At 38.8% G+C, this 19,032-nt stretch overlaps 2 pseudogenes; one reads left to right on the top strand and one right to left on the bottom strand.

Moving 5' to 3' along the window:
- Positions 1-7,219: 7,219 nt before the first annotated feature.
- On the bottom strand, positions 7,220-12,099 carry LOC148731212 (uncharacterized; annotated as a pseudogene).
- A 3,194-nt stretch (positions 12,100-15,293) lies between these two features.
- Positions 15,294-16,753, top strand: LOC148731211 (uncharacterized; annotated as a pseudogene).
- The last annotated feature ends 2,279 nt before the right edge of the window (positions 16,754-19,032 follow it).

The following is a 19,032-nucleotide window of genomic DNA, read 5'->3' as shown; positions in this document are numbered from 1 at the left end:
GGCACTTCTTTTTTTAACTTCGCATGTATTTCGCATTTATTTCCACATTGGACTTCAAACAATCCATCAGGTTATTAATCGTTGTAGGTAGCCTCTTAAGTGAAAATTTCAAAATATATACGGAGAACCCGTATTCAGTTATTTCTTTCTTCGAAGGTCTGTTAATACTCACATTGCGAACCTTTCGCCGGTATATTATTCTTTTAACGTTGTGCGTTGAAGGGTAAGTTTTCGGCCCCTTCCGAGGTGTGGAGATGTACGCAATCGATTTTATCGACACTCCGGCTTGTTACGCACAGCCACCATGTTAGATTCACAGGAAGCATAGCTGACGCCGCACGGATTCGTCGTGACCGGAATTCTTAGCAATGGTGGGAGAATAAATTCTAAAGTCTTCCAGTTGCCATTAGCACGACTATTGTTGCAATAACGTTGAAATTTTTGCAATGTCAGGTCAAGGGAAAAAAACGTAGATCAATCAAGTAGAATGCAATTGGAAAAAATAGAGCGAAGTGAAGAAAAAATAAAAAGAAGAATAACGGATGTCTTGCATCGTATATAATGGATTGAGATGAAATAAAACAAACCATATTTAGTTTAAATGTTAACTTCAGGGGTCCTGATTGGCAGACTTTACCAATCTTTCAAACGGGTAAACTTTCTGTGAAGCTTCAGTTTCATTGCTTATCACGACAATTACTACTTCGTAGAATGATGGGGGGGGGGGGGGGAGGGGGGAGGAGGGTTTAAGCTGAAAGTTGCATTATAATCCAACCACCAAGTTTTGACTTGACAACTAAGGAACATGTTTAATCAGGAGCCATTTCTTCGAGCGTTCAACTGACCTTTGTTTTGTCACGATGTTTTCAATAGAAAAATCTATTTTTAGTTTGAATTACCGCGATATGGGATTCCCCGGCCGGCCACGTAAGCTCTTCGACCAATCACGATGAGCTGGTAGTTAAATTCTAATTATTTCCCTGGAAAAGACAGTCTGAAATAAACCGTTCCGTGAAAATGCCTTGACATAGGCTAAGTGTGGGAGTTGAACGCTCCAAGTAATTGGTCTCTGGTTTAATTCATTTGGATTGTTTCCGGTTATGTGAGTGCTCTCCATTTTCTTGGATGCACAGGCACAATATTCTTGTCTTTGAATCGATGTTATTTGCATTACTGTACAGGAAAGTGTGAGAACTATGAGTTCACCTGTGCAAATGGAAAGTGTCTTAGTAAATGGTGGCGTTGTTTTCTCGGAGACGACTGTGGTGATAACTCAGATGAACAGCAGTGCCGTAAGTTTGTTTTATTACTATGATCACTGTTGTCTTATATTATAGTCTTCCTTTCCTCGGGTCGATGGCTCACTGTCATTCAAGTCGGGCTGTGATAACCATGTCGGGATGCAAACAAATACTGCGAGCCGTCTCTTTGTCTTTTTCTCACCTTCTTTCTCTCTCTACTCTCTCTCTCTCTCTCTCTCTCTCTCTCTCTCCCTTTCTGCTTTTCTCTTCTTTCCTCCTTTCTTTCTCTCCTTATTTCTTTCTTCCTTTCTTTCTTTCTTTCTTTCTTTCTTTCTTTCTTTCTCTCTTTCTTTCTTTCTTTTCTCCTTTCTTTCTTTAGCTGTTAAATAATAATAATTATGTACTGAATATGGACCGAATAGAGAAAATGAAGGCTGTTCCTGTAGTTATATCTACTGACTACATAGGATGATTTTCTCAGTTCAGCTACCATTTGAGTCGATGTTATCGTATTTGTTTGTTTTAATTTGCAAAAGCCAGTAGAGCAGATCTTAGCTACTAAATACATATATTGAATTTGAGATTATTTTCTTTCTTTTTATCATTTTCGAATCATTCACGTGGAAATGATAGCTCAGCGTAAGTGTTCTTTTTTTATCTTTTTACATTTATCTGCTTTATGCGTTCGCTTATTTAGTCATTTCCTTATATTCTATTTCATTTATACTTTTCTTTAACTGTTTCAGTACAATGCTAATCACACTTTGTCAAAGAAAAGCCTTACAGCTAGTTACTTGGGGCATCTACGTGTATGGGCGTGGAATCTGTTTCAAACCTTTTTTTCTTTCAAAACAAATTTTGGACCGTCCCAAGTATACCAAACATTCACCTGAATTCATTCGAAATGTTTCCCTCATGTCATTTAGCGTTGAAATCAAGTATTGAAAATGATTGAAATTTGACTTCTTTCACACTGCTTGGGATTTATTACTAAACTCAGGGGTGTATAAAAAGTGCATATACCACGTCAAGAGAATATAAACTCTTTTGACAACGTTGAATGAATGTAGGGGAAAAAAAGAAAAAAACCGAGTGTGTTTCCTCCTCTTAAAATGAAAAGCATTCAAATACATTTGATTAATTTTCTGACATTGCATAGGAAATAACTTTTTACTTTCCCCAGTTTTCTATGCTCTTTTTTTTTAACATGTACGTGAGTGTAATCACCGGTGAATGCCATTTAATTAATTATCTTACATTGTATAGGAAATAACTCAATAATTTCCCTTCTGTTCTATGCCTTTTTTTTTGTTTCTTTCTTTTTCCTAACATGGTGATGCACGATTGTGTAATTAACGGTGAATTTCACTTTTCTTTCGTTCTTTCCTATGTATTTTTTTATGTACTGCGCCTTGGAAATATCAGGAAGTAAGTGCTACTTAATTTTCTTAATGAAAGTGTTACTACACATATCACATGACCAAAAAGCTGCTGACCACCCCTAGTCTGTACCCTTTCTACCAGCTGAACGCCGATAGAGCCAAAGAAAAGATCAAGAGATGCTGCACTTCATTAAGAAATCAAGATCTGTGTATCGGCTCGGAAAACAAGTCATGTTTCAAGATTGTACAATGAATCCAATACTTTGCTGAATAATTTTGCTTTACCCTCCCTTCAGGACTCCTTTAATTTCGCTTTTGCTTTGTTTTGAATAGCGAATTATAGTTTGAATTAAGTAAAGAGACTAGGATTGGCTGTGTGTTGTGGCATCTACTCAACTTCATACGAAATTTAGCGCGTAGTTTTTCCTCTTTATTCTCTACAAAAGAGATGTCAAAACGGTGCCACCTTAGGAATGTGGGAATAAACAGTAATATATATTTAGATATAATTATAATAATCACTGTCTCATGTTCGTATGTCGATGAGCTCTATCTACATAGTCATCGAGTAATTAACTTAACGAAGCTTGTTTTCGGGGAAAGTCTTGGATACTTGGTGCTCTTCTGCTAAGAAAACTTCGTATTCAATAGATGCTTTAAAATATTTCCGGTCTAAATGGCGTGCTATTTTAGTTATCTAGTTATTTGATTTTATTCATTTATTGATTAATGCGTTGATTAATTCGAAGTTTCAACATCCCGCCGTGCGACCCATGAGCATTTGACTGCCGTCCGTGCCCTTATGTAGGGAATTTGAGCCTCGCTTGGTTTGGGTGGGGAGTTTAAACCGGAACTTTCAAGTCTTTCCAGCAGAATACAAGAGTTTTACTTTTTAATATGGAGTTGAGTAAAGGTGAAAAATCTAAATCTAGGCTCTAAAGCTTGGTAGGCATGTAGGAATAATATTGACAATCAAATCCAGCACTTGGATGGTGCATTTCAACACAATTTTGGTCCAGGGGCCGGAAATTTAAACAAACCAATCTTCAAAGGTTCAAATGCCCGGAGGGATTTTGAAGTTTCAACTTGATCGTCACATATTCATTTATTGGTTCAGTAATTTTTTCCAACTAGTCTCCCTAACTTTATCGTTGTTCTGTATTTCTCTACTCATGTGCCGCACTGGTGAAATAAACTAGCCTGTGAGTGACTTTTGATTAGACTACTAAAGTTAATAATTTACCTGTTTATATTTGTTTCTGCTCCACTTTCACGTGAATGAGGAGATGAGGGTGGGAGTTTGACTTTTTAATACCATTCGTTGTAAGAGAAAAATAAAAGACTTATCTCGAAAACAGTTTGTGAAAAAAAAAAAAACTAAGTTAACATGCCATAAATATAAATTATAGTTGAACTGAACATTGTGTTATAATGCTTGATTTTCTATCGTTTTCTCTGCTCTCCATATCGCCCACGATGGATCAAATACATGTAATTGCATCAGGCGGTAAGTGAAAGATTAAAACTAAATATTGTAACGAAGATAATACGTATCTTTATGTATCTTTCATTTACCGTATCGAACACAAAGTAAACAGGGTCGTGACATTTGCTTAAATAGAAGTCAAGTGATGGAAGATCTTATGCTCAATACAAAGTTAAAAAAAAAAAAAAAAAAAAATAGGTGAAGAATTTTCATAAGTGACACACGTACTGTACACTTATTGAATAAGCAATGTCTTAGGGTCCATTGGCTAGTCCGGCATTTAAACAAAGTTTTGCCTTTGTTTAACAAAACTCGTTCTAAGCCATCTTCCGGTTTATATGAATACCTATTTTTTTAAACAGTGTCAAGGGGGCCGAAAGCTAATGGTGGAAGGACATTTCTTTAACTAGTAAAATTAACCCTCTTACAGAGAATCTTCAAGGCCCACTCCTTGCGTAAAACCGCGGTTTGGGTTAAACCTGTTGTAAATAGCCGGCCCTATGCATGTGGCTAAATCCCAATGGGAACTTAAAAGTATTTCTTTGACCATCAGTCATGACAAGACAAAACAGGTCTTCCTGCACGATGTTGACTTGTTTTTTTATGAATGCGTCATGTTCGTGAGGTTTTTGTTTGTTCTTGATGATTAGGAATATGACAAGGAAATTGTCATGTGTGTTCTCAATGTTTTCGTCATTTTCTTGTGACTCGCAGTACTTATTTTTCTGCTGTTTCCAAAATTCTGAGGAAATTCCCCCAAAATTTACTACGGCAGTAATTTCCATGTGGAAGGACTAGTATTCCTATCCTCCTAAACTCATTGGAGAGAGACTGGGGCTAGGTTATCTAAGCTAGTTCGCCAATCCAAACTGAATTGCATGCTTCTTACAAGGAGGGTGATGAAATGTAATCCATGCATAAGATACAACAGATTGTTTCGAAATTACTTTAGCGAGGCTAAAGTCTGTTCTGTTTCATACGAAATTAATATATCTTATGAGGCATTTTGCTGTGTAGTATCGCTTAGTATTTTTAAGAGCTGTGCCTTATCTTGATGAGCCCGTTGGGCGAGTAAAAACACGAATAACGAGTAAAAAATACTCAGCGATACTAGACAACAAAACGTTTAAAAAGTTACTTATAATCCCAAACGCCAAATTGTAACTTGAGTGCGGGCGAATTTCGCGGACATTTCTTTACGGGAATGCGTGACAGAAGCAGGCGAGGCAGAACGGAATTTGCACTTGGTCGTGTTGCTGTTTGTTTCACGATGAATATATGAAGTTCATATATTTTGAACTGCGGTTATAGATACGTATGATGCACGATCCTCGCAATAGAGAGCGCTATTTAAGCAATAGCGAAAATCAGACCTGAAAAAAATCAGGCCTGTACGGGATTCGAACCACTGACCTCTGCGATACTAGTGCAGCGCTGCACTAGTATCGCAGAGGCCAGTGCTTCGAATCCCGTACAGGCCTGATTTTTTTTTTCAGGTTTGATTTTCGCTATTGCTTAAATAGGGCTCTCTACTGCGAGGATCGTGCATCATACATATGTTTCTGTTTTGTTCTACAAAATGATGAAATTTCATCGTCGTCTAACTACTTTTCTTCGTTCGATATATCCGATAAACTTGGATCAATATTCGCCATTCATTCCGACTCTTCCTCGTCAGAAAAATGACCTCAATTCTCCGCCAGTTTTTGTAACTCCAATTTATCGGTTGTGTGATACGAGAAAACCTGTGTAACCGGTTCTCTGGAGTACAAATACCGCGTGATATTTGTACCCGTCGTAGGCGTTATTTGTACTCTACGGAGTGTAGTTGGATAATAAAATAGGGTAAACAGTGACAAACCTGATAGAAGAAAAATATCTCCCTGATTTAAAAAGTTCGAACCATGAAGGATATTTATTACCATGAAATGAACTGCAAAACATTATGGCATGTTAACTTAGAGGAGTCTCTAGAAAGAAGTAGCATTTATCCCATTTTATCGATTTGCGTCATAATGATACCGTAATCAGCGGGCGCTGTCGACCTTGATACACTTATTGCATTAGCTCACTTTAGCAGTGATTTCATCAATAGTTGGAAACAAGAGATTCTTGCTATTTTCCATCAGTTCAATTCTGATAATTTTGGAATTAAAACTACGAATTAAGAGTTATCTTGCCACGATTTCCGTTGCTAAATACCCCGAAAAAAAAAAAAAACACTTTTGAGCGACAGACATTGAAAAGATAAAGTACAAACAAAAACCTTTCCATTCCGGTCAGATGTGCAACTAATTCCGAAATAACTTACAAACCCAAAACAGCAGAGTATTTTTTTTTCTAATTTCTTTCTTCCTCCGCTCATATCTTTAGCAAACTTATCATCATTTCGCATAATTAATCGAATAAGAACAAATGAAGTGAAAATCTGGCAATTTCTGCAAGCGTCCTATACACAGTCAAACCTCTGCCAAAACAGCAGAGTATTGTTTTTTCTGATTTGTTTCTTCCTCCGCACATATATTTAGCCAAGTTATCATCATTTAGCATAATTAATCGAATAAGAACAAATGAAGTGAAAATCTGGCAATTTCTGCAAGCGTCCTATACACAGTCAAACCTCTGCCAAAACAGCAGAGTATTGTTTTTTCTGATTTGTTTCTTCCTCCGCCCATATGTTTAGCAAAGTTATCATCATTTAGCATAATTAATCGAACAAGAACGAATGAAGTGAAAATCTGGCAATTTCTGCAAGCGTCCTATACACAGTCAAACCTGTCTTAAACGTTAACCAGCGGGAAATGGCTTGGTAACCGCTCCATACAGGTTCCACAGAATAGGTTACTATAAGGAAACGATAAAAGAGTCATTTGTACCATAATTGACCAATCCATGTAAAAGAATTCGCCCAGTAATAGTACGTGCATTGATTTCGGGAATTAAATATGGATTCAATTCTACAGAGAGATCATTCTTAGTTTTATTTGAGTGGTCCGCTTTAAGTGGCTGTTCGTTACAGATGAAAGACAATGCAAACGGGCCGTTGGGACTCAGTAAAGGCTGATCACAAGCGCTAATGGAAGTGATAATTTTACATTGGTTGAGGGGTAAAAATTTCGGGACTCTCATAACTGATCAACTAATACAGGGTGACCTCTACTATGGTGCCTCTTAATACAGGGTTCGACTGTATTTACCAAAAATGCTTCTGTTAAAAAGTTCGCTTTACAAGGTCGAAATATTTTCGGATTTCTGACAAACAACTTTGTCACGCAAGAAACAAGTGGAAAGACGTGTATCAATGTGTTGCCTACAAATATCCTATGTTACCTTGGATTGTTGTTTATTTATTTATCCTCAAGGCATCTAGTCCATTAATCCGACAATAAGAGGAATTTTTCAAATCCTTAGCCCATATGATAAATCCAGCTTCATTAAATAAGATTTATCATTAGTGCAATATTCTTTCTTTAATTGAACTAACTCTTTTCTTTTTATTACTTTCTTCTCCTGGTAACTGCTTATTACAGCATGTAAGTATTAGTTTAACGGGTTAGCCCACTCGATGATGAAATGTTGAATGATAACAATTTTGACAAGTTTTAAGTCAATTAAAACCTATTGATTTATGTTTTTATTGTTTCCTTTTTTTCTCTTTTTTCTGTTATCAACTTAACTGACCCTGTGACAATAAGGCGGTAAGTAGCCTTTATTTCTCTTTTAACCCTCTAATGCATTATCGGTTTCATCATTTACATATTAAGTTAATTAAGACAATGTTATTAATCATTTTATTTAAATTCATTTGTTTTTATTTAATCCAAAGTTTATAACTTATTTCATTATTTCGTAAATAAGGTTGTGCTTATTCATCATGGTAAAGTACAATAATAATAAAGTATTATGGTTTGTCTCACGATATGGTCACTTATCATGTAGATCGCGCCCGTTCGACTGCATCCGGTTAGTCTTCATCAGGTGTTAAGGTAGACTGGTTTCGGGTCTTCTTATAAAGCAGGATGCTCCGCTGTGATTGGTTGGTATTCCACAGCTGTGATCCGCGCGTTTTAATCCTTGATGTTGGTATATGTATTTGCGGTATTTAGACAGGCCAGCCCAGTTCAGCTTGAAGCTGGTTTAAATAGGGCCCTGTACATCCCACCATCCCACCCCAGGGGAGGACATCCATCACACAGTAAACTCGTGTGTGGGAAATTAACGTCTCCTACCCCCAGCTCTGCAGGAGACGGGACCTCCATTTATTCGTCCCTATCCGAGAAGACTAGAATATCTAACCATTTCTTGATGTTATAGAAAGGTAGCAAATTCTTCTCAATTTTTTTAAGACCTTGAGTGTTGGTTCGGCCGGAGCTCGAACCCTCGACCTCCCGCACAACAGTCCAGAGCACTATCCATTGGGCTAACTGGGCGGTGGTCAGATGAGACGCTCTCTCTGCAGTGAGCTGTCGTACGCTTCTCCTGTTGTTGTGTTTCTTGATCGTGGTCATCCACCCTTCAAGAATTTGTATTCCCCTGTCTTTATCGATGTTCTAAGGATTAAATTTTATGTGAATAGCCTCTTTCACCCTGCGAGTTTACCAGTGAGGATCCCGATCAATAAACCTAACCTCATTTTAAAGCGGTTGGTGTCTGGTGACGGTTGTAGGCGTGCTATGAAATGGCGGAGGCTTGGGAACAAGCTAGTCGGATGTCTCGGTCGTGTTCCATTATTCTGTCTTGCATTGGTCTTCCAGTCTCACCGATGTAAACTTTGCCGCATTCACAGGGAATCCTGTAATCTACATCGTCTTGTTTGGCTGGATCAACAGCGTCTTTCGCTCTTACCAGCTATGTGATCATATATTATGATTTCCGACTTGAAGACAGCGCGTACGCTTTGTTGTTGTAGGCAGCGGCGAGGCTGTTCCGAAAGACCTTTAACATAAAGTAACACTACGGTGGATTTGAAATCGATTGCGGACTCGGAAGCGGCGGTAGATTTTCTGATCTTGGTGACTTTCTGCAAGAAAGAAATAGCGTAATCATTAGACGTAAGAGTGGATGAAAAATGTTTCTTTTCCTTAGAGATGACAGAGGGTTTTATTAGGAGGCGTTGATACGCTCGTGGAGATACTTAACAAAACCATGTTTTACTGATTGTGGGTGTTGTGAATCATACGATAAGTATTATTAGTGTGTGGGCTTCCTATATACGATGCTGGTGAGGCAGCCGTAAGCATCTCTTAAAATTTCGGTGTCGAAGAGTATGTGGATCTTAAACCGAAATTCAGGTCTGCGATTTGAGCAGGTGTTAGCGCCGTGTGTTCTGGGAGGCTGGGGTCGTCTTACAAATTTTGCAATGCGGCTTTTACAGCGGCGTTGGCAGGGACGTTGGTAAAAACGGACTCTACGTCCAAAAACACCATGATCTCGTCGTCTGGGAATCGCACCAATCACAGCTGGGGAGTGCCAACCAATCACAGCGGAGCATCCTGCTTTATAAGAAGACTCGAAGACAGTTGACCTTATCTCCAGATGAAGAATAGCCGGATGCAGTCGAAACGTCGCGATCTACATCACAAGTGACCATATCATTAGATAAACGACAATACTTTATTATTATTAGTTCATTGTAAAAAGTTAGAAAGTGTAAGTGAACTTTTGTAGAGGGGGAAGTGTTGTAGCTAAAATACGGATTGTTTCTTTCGGATACTGCGAGCACAAAACGTTTTCGGCATTGAGTTTTATTGATATAGTGGTGAACAGCATAACTTCGAGATGGATTTTAATAACAAGGGACATAGTATGTAAAATGTACCTTTTGACTGGGTGGGAGGGTCGGACGGGAAAAATAATTTGCTCGAGGTCATGCTCGTGCAGAGAGCATGACCTCCAGCAGAGGGTCAAATACTGTCCCGTGTGCTCCTAACAAACTCAGTCAATAAGCCTTTTATCATATGACCACTAGGTGTTGAAGATTTCGAAACCTTTGTCTTAATAAGTAGGATGTACTTGTAGACGGAAGAAAGGCGCGCACTGCACACTTGGTAAAACATTCTACAGTAAAAATATTTCTCGTTATTACTGCAGGTCATAATTCATCGAGAAGTTTTACTCGTTTTCTCATTTACTATACTTTTATTTGAAGTGCACAATTTTAAATGCGTTATCAGAAAATTAAAAAGATTCCAATGAGTGAGAGGCTGACATTATTTTTTCTGGACCGGTCCACGTCAACCCGTCGGCCCTTTACACGTCAGCTTTCACCTTGGCTTATAGGACTGCGCGCGGGGCTGTACAGGTCATATGATAATTAATTTTAAAATTACTTTACCTGCCTTCAGATATGTTTCGTGTCTAATTCAGATAGCGCGTCCACTTTAAAGGGGCTCAATGGGTTTAACTGTCAGCCATCGAATAGCTCAAACTTTTGTCGTCAACCATTTAAAAAGTCACTTCAGTTTCAACTTTCAAACGGTTTTAAGGTCTTTCAGATACTTCCACTCCTGTCGGTTGCCACAAACAGTTCTAAATCTCTAAGACGAATTTTGAGAATGTTATCGTCAGTTGTGGGCTATTGGTTCCCTGTTATCAAACATCTTTATTGACGACTTTAGTGTCAGACAATCAAAGAAGTGCGTTCGAATCCTAAAAGGAAGTCACATTCTTATGAAATGCTCAGATAATAAAGTATATGACACGATTTGATATTTTCCCAGTAAGTCGGCTAGGTCCAGAGCTGACAAATGACTTACATTAGTGTTATGACATCATTATAACTTATCTCATTAACGGATCAATTAACTTAATGATCAATAATAGAAAATATTTCGACGAAACACTCCCCTCCACAGAAAGACATTTGTAAATGATTAAGTCCAGGTTATAAAATTAGTAACAGTACAGAGTCTATATCATTTCAGAAGTCCAAAATGTCATCCTTTGGTATAAGTAACACTAAACGGTGTACAGGGCGTTAGATCGTGAAGTATCCTCTTTCTTGATAATTGGTTACAGGTTCACCTTGCTTAGGATTTTTGTACTGCACTTCAACTTTGCGCGCTTTGCCGTCAGAACTTGGGAAGGTATTTGAAACTAGCCCAAGTCACCATTGACCTCTAATCAAGTTAGAATCTTGCATTGAAACAAGATCTCCAGTTTTAAGGTTGCGATGTGCTGTATGCCACTATTGACCCACGATCAGATCTGGGAAGTAGTTTGTGGTCCATCTTTTCCAGAAGCTATTAACTATGTTTTGAATGAATTCAAAACGGAGTTTTGGACTTGCTGACTCTTTAAAAGGCCCACTTGGTACTCGTGTTGCGCAACGGCCTAAAAGTAGGTCGTTTGGGAGCAAATAGGAACCATCTTTTGAGGACCTTGGATGATGACCTATAGGTCTTTCATTAATTAGATTAGCAACCTCAAAGAGTACCATTTGAAGTTCTGAAAACGTTAGGATGCTTTCTCCAATGCCAGCTTTGAGTGATCTTTTGACTGATCTGATGAGAGATTCTAATGTTCTATTTTGCCATGGTGCAACAGCTGGTGAGAAGTTCCATTCAAAACCTTCCATAACTCCAAAACTTTTAAGCTTCTCCGAATCTAAATATTTCGTAACATTCTCGAGTTCCTGACTTGCTGCGACAAGTTTCGCGTCATTGTCGGAATAAATTTTTGATTGATATCCTCTGTGTGAGACAAATCTGCGTAATACCATAAGAAAACTTTCTGTGCTGTAGTCAGGTGCAAGGTCCAAATATACAGCTCTGGTTCCAATGTAATTAAATGTCACCCCATACGCTTTTGACGTAGTACACTTCTTAACTGCGTCACGGATCGTAAAGGGTCCTAATAAGTCAATTGATGTAGAATACCATGGGGATGCCGGTTTGAGTCTTTCTTTAGGAAGGTTTCCCATTACTTGTCCTGATAGTTTCTTGTCAAGTTTCTTACACGTCACACAGTTGATCGTTACAGATTGGATCATTTTAAATCATTTGGTTATCCAGAACCCTGCGCGGATCTTGCTTGCAGTTGTAAGAGCTCCGTGATGCCCCTTAGCATGAATGTACTCCTAGTAAAGACGAGAAATCGATGCTGACATGGTAGGAGTATGATATCTTTCTTGTTGTAGCCTATTTCTAGCTATTTTTCAGCACGGCCACTTATCACATCTATGCCATCATCTCGTAGTCGAGGACACAAACGTCTGTACATACCATGTTTTATATCGTTCTCCATATTTCGCTGTGCCTCTTTGATCCAGAATACCTCCGCTGTCTCTACATCTGTACTTGTTATTTCCTGTGTTGCGTTCTCGGCGATAAAGCTTTAAAGTCATTGCTGTCACTCTCGATAGACGGTTATAATCTGAGAATCGTTCGATCTTGATTCTAGACGCCAAGTCGTCTTTAACAGTTACATTCCCTATTTGGACTACTCTCATAATTGTTGGAGGTATTCTACTTCAGAATAACTACGAGAAACAGGCTACTCGCTCTCAGGTTGTTTGAGAAAAAGAGGTCTTTCTTGCCAATCGCTGTGAAGACTAATTTCACTTGGCTTCTTTCCTCTAGTCAACCAATCTGCAATGTTAAATTTACTCTCGCACCAATACCAATCCTCGATGTTGGTTCCTTCCTGAATTTCACCGATTCGTGTAGCGGCGAAAGTAATGAAACCGTAGGAGCTTTTCTGTAGCATTGCGTGCACTATCTGAGAGTCAACTACGTAATAGTATTTCTGAAAAGTGTATCTGCATTCTTTATCGATGAAGGATAGAAGCCGCTCACTTGTCACCACTCCACATATCTCTCTATTTTGTCGATAGACATTTTTCCCTTGGGGCAAGACGATTTTTAGAAACAATCCAATTGCACGCAAACCCTCCGCCCTGTAATTGCCATCGTACATACGCACAGGAGCCGTAAACGTCTTCTGAAGTATCACAGAATATAATAAGAACAGGATTGCAAACTGCGTCCGAAGGCTTTAAACATCTCTCCGGAAAATTTGATTCGATTAATTTCAAGTTATTTATTAAAGAGTGCTGACCATTTTATTTTTATTATTTTCTGGTGTCGGATCGTCCCAGTCGAGCTTTTCACTATTTGCCCACAGATGTCGATCAAGATTTTGGCCCGTACTGTGAAGGGCCCTGCCAGTCCTAGAGGATCGTACATACTGTTGACTTGTGACAATATCATCAGTTTCGTAAGTGATGGTGTGAGTTTCGAATCGTTATTAGGATTGTCTTTCTGTACACCGCGTTTCCGATTCGAAAAGAAGTTAAGCTTTGCTGAAAAGCACAAATGGTCGGTGATGGGGTCTCAATTGACTCCTAGCACCTTTTCGGTCGCTACGTTTGACTCATTTGGTAGATACTTTTTACTATTACCTGAGTCACGGGAAAATATCCACTCCTTCAGTTCAAATCCGCCCTTAATGATTAAGGTCTCGATGTCCTGCATTAATTTTGGAGCAGTGGGAAGGTCTGTGGTACTTTATATCTATACTTTATATATATATATATATATATATATATATATATATAAAGGGTTTATATCTTTATATCTATATCTTTATATCTTTATATCTATACTTTTATCTTTATATCTATACTTTATATATATATATATATATATATATATATATAAGCGAAATAGGCAACGTAGGATCCATGACAGTGCTCGACAATGAAGGAGCGATTACAGAAGCAAATGGACTACTCAAGTTACGCACATATGGATTTTAACCGCCACGATGCCTCAGTGTGTATGGAGTTTAACTGATGAGTGGATCAACTTTTGTTGGTCTACGAAACAGGCTGTATCAAAATCCATATGTGCGTCACTTGAGTAGTCCATTTGCTACTATATATATATATATATACTTTATATATATACTTCATATATGTTTCACGATTTTTGCGGCATCCTGATATCGCTTACTTCCCATCTCTGCTGTCTTGCGTAAGGCCATCGTAGCGATGGTTGCAGAGGGTTTATCTCCGAATGAAACTCTTTGTATCACATAGGTGTCGGGTGCTCTGTCGGTGACCATGTTCCTCCATAAGAGTCGGTGCGTGTGTTGATCTAACACTGTTGTTTTAACGGTATGCTACATTTTCTTTATATCACCTATGAAAGCTACTTCATTCCCGCGAAATCGCACAAGTATTCCAAGCAGACTGTTGAGCAAGTCTGGCCCCCTTGCTCAGTACTCATTAAGTACGTCATCCATGTAGTTTGCGCTACTGTTAAACACGATTGTAACAGGAGGAGACTTAGAGTCTGGTTTGAGCACCTCGTGATGGGAAATGTAATGGATAGGATCTTTTTAAGTATTAAGTTCCTCTTTGCTGAGTTTACGGGCGACCCCCCATAGTACCATATCTCCAACTTGGCTATTGTATACAGTTCCATGTTGTGTATTCTTTTCCAGTCTATGCTCAGTAGAATACAGCATGGCTAGAGCTACTCACTCGTCTATTATCAGGAAGATCTTTAATCCATGGGTACTCCGCGATCCATCTATGGTTTTGCACGTAAAACTTCATGTTTCCTCAATCAGCTCGAACTCCTTTTCTTCTTTGATGCTGTAGTTTTTACTTCCGATAGCACAATGTTCCACATCTGCAGCTTCCACAACGCGAAACACTTTCAACGCCAAGATTCTCTATTTTGTACAAGTCTTCTACTTTTACTATATGATGCACTCGAGCGTAACTGAGGTCATGTGTTTTTATTTCGCCTTTTATCGACGGGTGTGTTCTTCCGATACAAAGGCCAAATCGATTCTGGAGTAACAGAAGGTGTCTAGCGTTCTGTTTTCTTTGAGGGTGATACGCAGTATATTTATACCGAATCAAAACGTCCACGGGTCCCGCTGGTCGAGCGATATCGTCCTTTGACACGCCTTTGAACAACTTTGCCAGATTCTCGGTGCTCATGCTTTCGATGTCTGAAGTAATCTGATCAATACCATAGGCTTCAATGTGTATTGTTTGACCTTGTGTATCAATTAAGGTTAGTATATATTTCATCGTATTCATCTTCTCATCCTGGGCTCCAGTCTCTATGTTCGATAAATCTCCTTTCTTTCCTTTACGATTTTTTTCTCTAGCGGATAAGCACAAGCATAAGCACAAGCAGTCGCATAAGCAAGTGAGAACACCCTCGACCTAAAGCATAAGCATAAGCACATGTTATGCTTATGTCGTGCTTATGTCGTAGTGCGAACGCGAGTGAAATAAGCATATATAAGCATAAGCATAAGGTGGTCAACGAATCATCGCTCTCTTTGACCCATACCTCCTCAAGAAACTATCCACAAACAAAATGGCGGACTCCAATCGATTTGACACTTCGGCAAATGTAGAGCTGTCAGTAGATGAACTTCTCTCCGAGGCGGTGAGACAATACCCGGTTTTGTATGATAAAGCAAGTAAAGATTTTAAACACCGCAACAAAAAGGAGCTTGCATGGCAAGACGTCGCACGGAAGACTGGTTTCCCTCAGGTAATTATTGCTTTCTCTCATCATTTCTAGGCTAAGTTTCAGATTAACAAGATTTACCTCATGAAGCTTTTCCCTGGTATTGATAGTACTCGCGTCCACTTTATTTTGATTTTAACGTAACACAAACCAGTTCGTACAATTGAAGAGTTCGCCCGAAATGGCAAGCTGTTTCTCTTGTGACTGGATATTATTTGATAAAATGAAGCACATGGTTGATCTCTATCAAGTATCGTTGTGTGCAAACTAGGTTTGAGGTTTTTCAAACTGAAACAGGCCAATATAGACTAAGAATCGATGCTTATAATTTTTAGGTAAAGATGCAGACTCTGCTTTCAAAAACCTGAGGAACAGATATTCAAAAAACAAGAAGAAAGTACAGAGTGTTAACGTCAGTGGAGCGGATACACAATCTGTCATAGATGCCAAAAGTGAAACAAGCGACATGTGCATGTTTTTGGCCTGGCTGGATCCATATGTTCAACCCCGTCGATCTTCCAGTAATCTTATAGTGATAGATGGAACCTCACAACTAGATGATGCTGATATTTAAGGTGAAGGTATATGCACTCCAGTAGACAGCAGCTCTGGTAGAAGCATCACCCCAGACCCTAGCTTTGAGCCAGAGTCATTAAAGTATAAGTCATTAAAGTCTAAAGTAACTGGTCGGCCAAAATACCTGCATGCCAAACGCCCTAGAGTAAATAATGAAGCTATTGAAGGAGCTGAAATGGATTTTCTCAAATCTATTGGAAATCACCTTGTAAGTAGAGACAGTCAGAGGGAACAAAAAGATGAAGAACGCCTTTTTGGAGAACTGGTTGCTGCCCAACTGAGAAAGATGCCAACACAAGAAAGACTGACGACCAAGATGGAAATAAACAATTTGATTTTTTCACGCTTATTAAAGATTAATTCTCAAGATGTTAATACTGTTAGCTACGTAGCTCCTAGGTACCCTGAATCTGCTAGCAGTAGTTTCATGTCTGAGCTGGGTAATGTAGAGGCTGTTTCAACATATTCCCCGGGTTACTTCCTCCAGCAACGTGGACACGAGGGGTTATAAATGCCAAGAGTATCCACCCTACTTAGTTATGTATTGGTATTTGAAACAAGGCATAATTGTCTGAGTCTGCTGTGATGTAATGTCAACATTATTTTGTTATTACAACCAGTTCGGTAAAAGTATTGAAATAATTATTGTTCAATTTCTAGTTATAGATTATAAAATAATTATAAATTGAGAGTTATGTTCTTTTCAAACAAACAGTTTTGAAACTATTTCCTTTTCACATGGGTGTTGTAATAAACAAAAGGGTTGTGTTGTTGAATGTTGAAAGCAATTAACCGGTTCCTGACCATGTCAATCAGCCAATCCCTCCTTTCTCAAACTCAAAACACATCATTGATCTCTTGTTTCCTTAGTGACAGCCTTGCTCATAATTTGTGTATTATGTACAAAAACATCAACAAGACAATTCGTATGTAAAGCATTGTGTTATCATATTTATGATAAGACAGCAATTTATACAAGTGTTATAAAGACAAATTGCATTCACCTCTCTCAGAGATATCACTCTAGAATCTAGAAGGGGTTGAAATTGCTGGTTATGGATATCCGATATTCAGTAAGAAAAGGACATGGTTTGTTGACTGTCACCAGAGGCCAAATAACGTATGGTGAGTGCAAGACGTTCTGATGGTGAGATGGGCTGTCTGAATTTTATAACTTGCTTCTTATAAGTGGGCCGACCTTCGAAAGGAGGCAATCAAAGCACTCGTGACATTCTCATGTAACTAAAATGAGACCAATAATTATTCAATGAACCAATGACTGAACTTTCTATCTGAACAATAATATTTCGAGCGTGCCCTTGTAACATCATGTTGAACTAAAGTTGGAATTAAAACTTTAGTGTAGCATATAAAAAGTAACACAGTACTGAGGCAAAAAATATATTTATCAAGTTTATATTTTCATGCTATTTTCAGGGCTTTTTTTTAAATAAAATAACATACAAAAACTTGCCTGAAAAATAACAAAACGTTAGCGGCAATAATGTTCGGATTGTAAGCCTTTTACACTAGTTTTTCAGCAGACTTTTAAAACTCGCTTACCGAATGTATAGCTCTCTGTCACTACCACGAAGTTCCAAAACAAGGTAATTGAACTCCCCTTGAGCTTTCTTGCGACGATACATCTCCCTTACCCAAAACCTTCCAGGTCTGATGGATCTTCTGGCATTACGTCGCCTTCGTAAGCGAAAAACGTAAATTACAAGCAACGCAAAGAGAAAGATTTCATCTTCATCCACCATCTTGATTGTAGTCGAGAAAGACTGGTATCGAAGAGTCTGTTGATACTGCGCCTGCGTATGCTCTTATGCTTATGTTCTGTGTTCTCACTTGCTTATGCTTGTGCTTATTCTTGGGCTTGTACTTATGCGCTAGTGAAAACCAGCCTTGAGCATGAACATAGTACATAGGACACATCGTCGCTTTAGAGATCAGGCATGATCGGTTTTTTAAAGTCTCGTTTGAATTGTGCATAAGCGCGAACTTCTCCTTCAAATTGCGGCAATTCTATTTTTTCTAACTGAAGGTTCGAGGACGGGCAAGTCTCTCTCTTTGCTATTTTATCATCGTTTGGACCGATTACCGACGTGAGCTTTTCAGTCATCATCGAGCCGGCATTGTATCTGTGATTCAAATTTTATAGCGTTTTCTGAAGTGTCATGGTCTGCTAAATCTAAAACGTCATCGTTTCCAGGTTTACGCTCGGCATACGCATCCTTTATCTGTCTTAAAGACCTTTCCAGAGTATGTGCGGCAATGTTATTATCAAGAAAATGCTTTGTATTATTACAGATAGTGCCAAAAACTGTTTGCGCTTTCGCGCGCATTGTAAGTGCCTTTTCTGCTTTCCTCTCTCTTTCCGCGCGCTCCATCATTTCTGTTTCATGACGTAATGTGTTCTCTCGCACGACAATTTCTGATCTAACTTATTTCTGTATATACTGGATTTTACGCGCTGTCGCTTCTACAAACAGGTCCTGCAACTCGGTAATCCACCTCTCCGCGACTTCCAGTTCTTCATCCGTTAAATACATCGTGTATAGATCGTGCTTACTTTCAACGATATCCCATGCTTCTGAAAGCTTCACGTAATTACCTTGGACCATTTTTCGTCCTTGGTCGGCATCCATAGGTTTCAGGAGTTCATTGCGCATCCTGGTAAACATTGCTTTGGCTGTTCGTGGAATGTTTTTGGCTTCTTCTGCCATCTCAGTATTATCCGTCACGGTCCTCGGAGTTACCGATTGGGATTCGAATGTTTCGTCAGTTGTGGGCTTTTGGTTTACTGTTATCAAACATATTTATTGACGACTATAGTGTCAGACAAT

This window comes from Stylophora pistillata, chromosome 5 (genome assembly GCF_964205215.1).
Source record: "Stylophora pistillata chromosome 5, jaStyPist1.2, whole genome shotgun sequence".
In the NCBI taxonomy this organism is placed as follows: domain Eukaryota; kingdom Metazoa; phylum Cnidaria; class Anthozoa; order Scleractinia; family Pocilloporidae; genus Stylophora; species Stylophora pistillata.
Note: the sequence above shows the minus strand (reverse complement) of the source record. Positions and strands in the feature narration are given on the sequence as shown.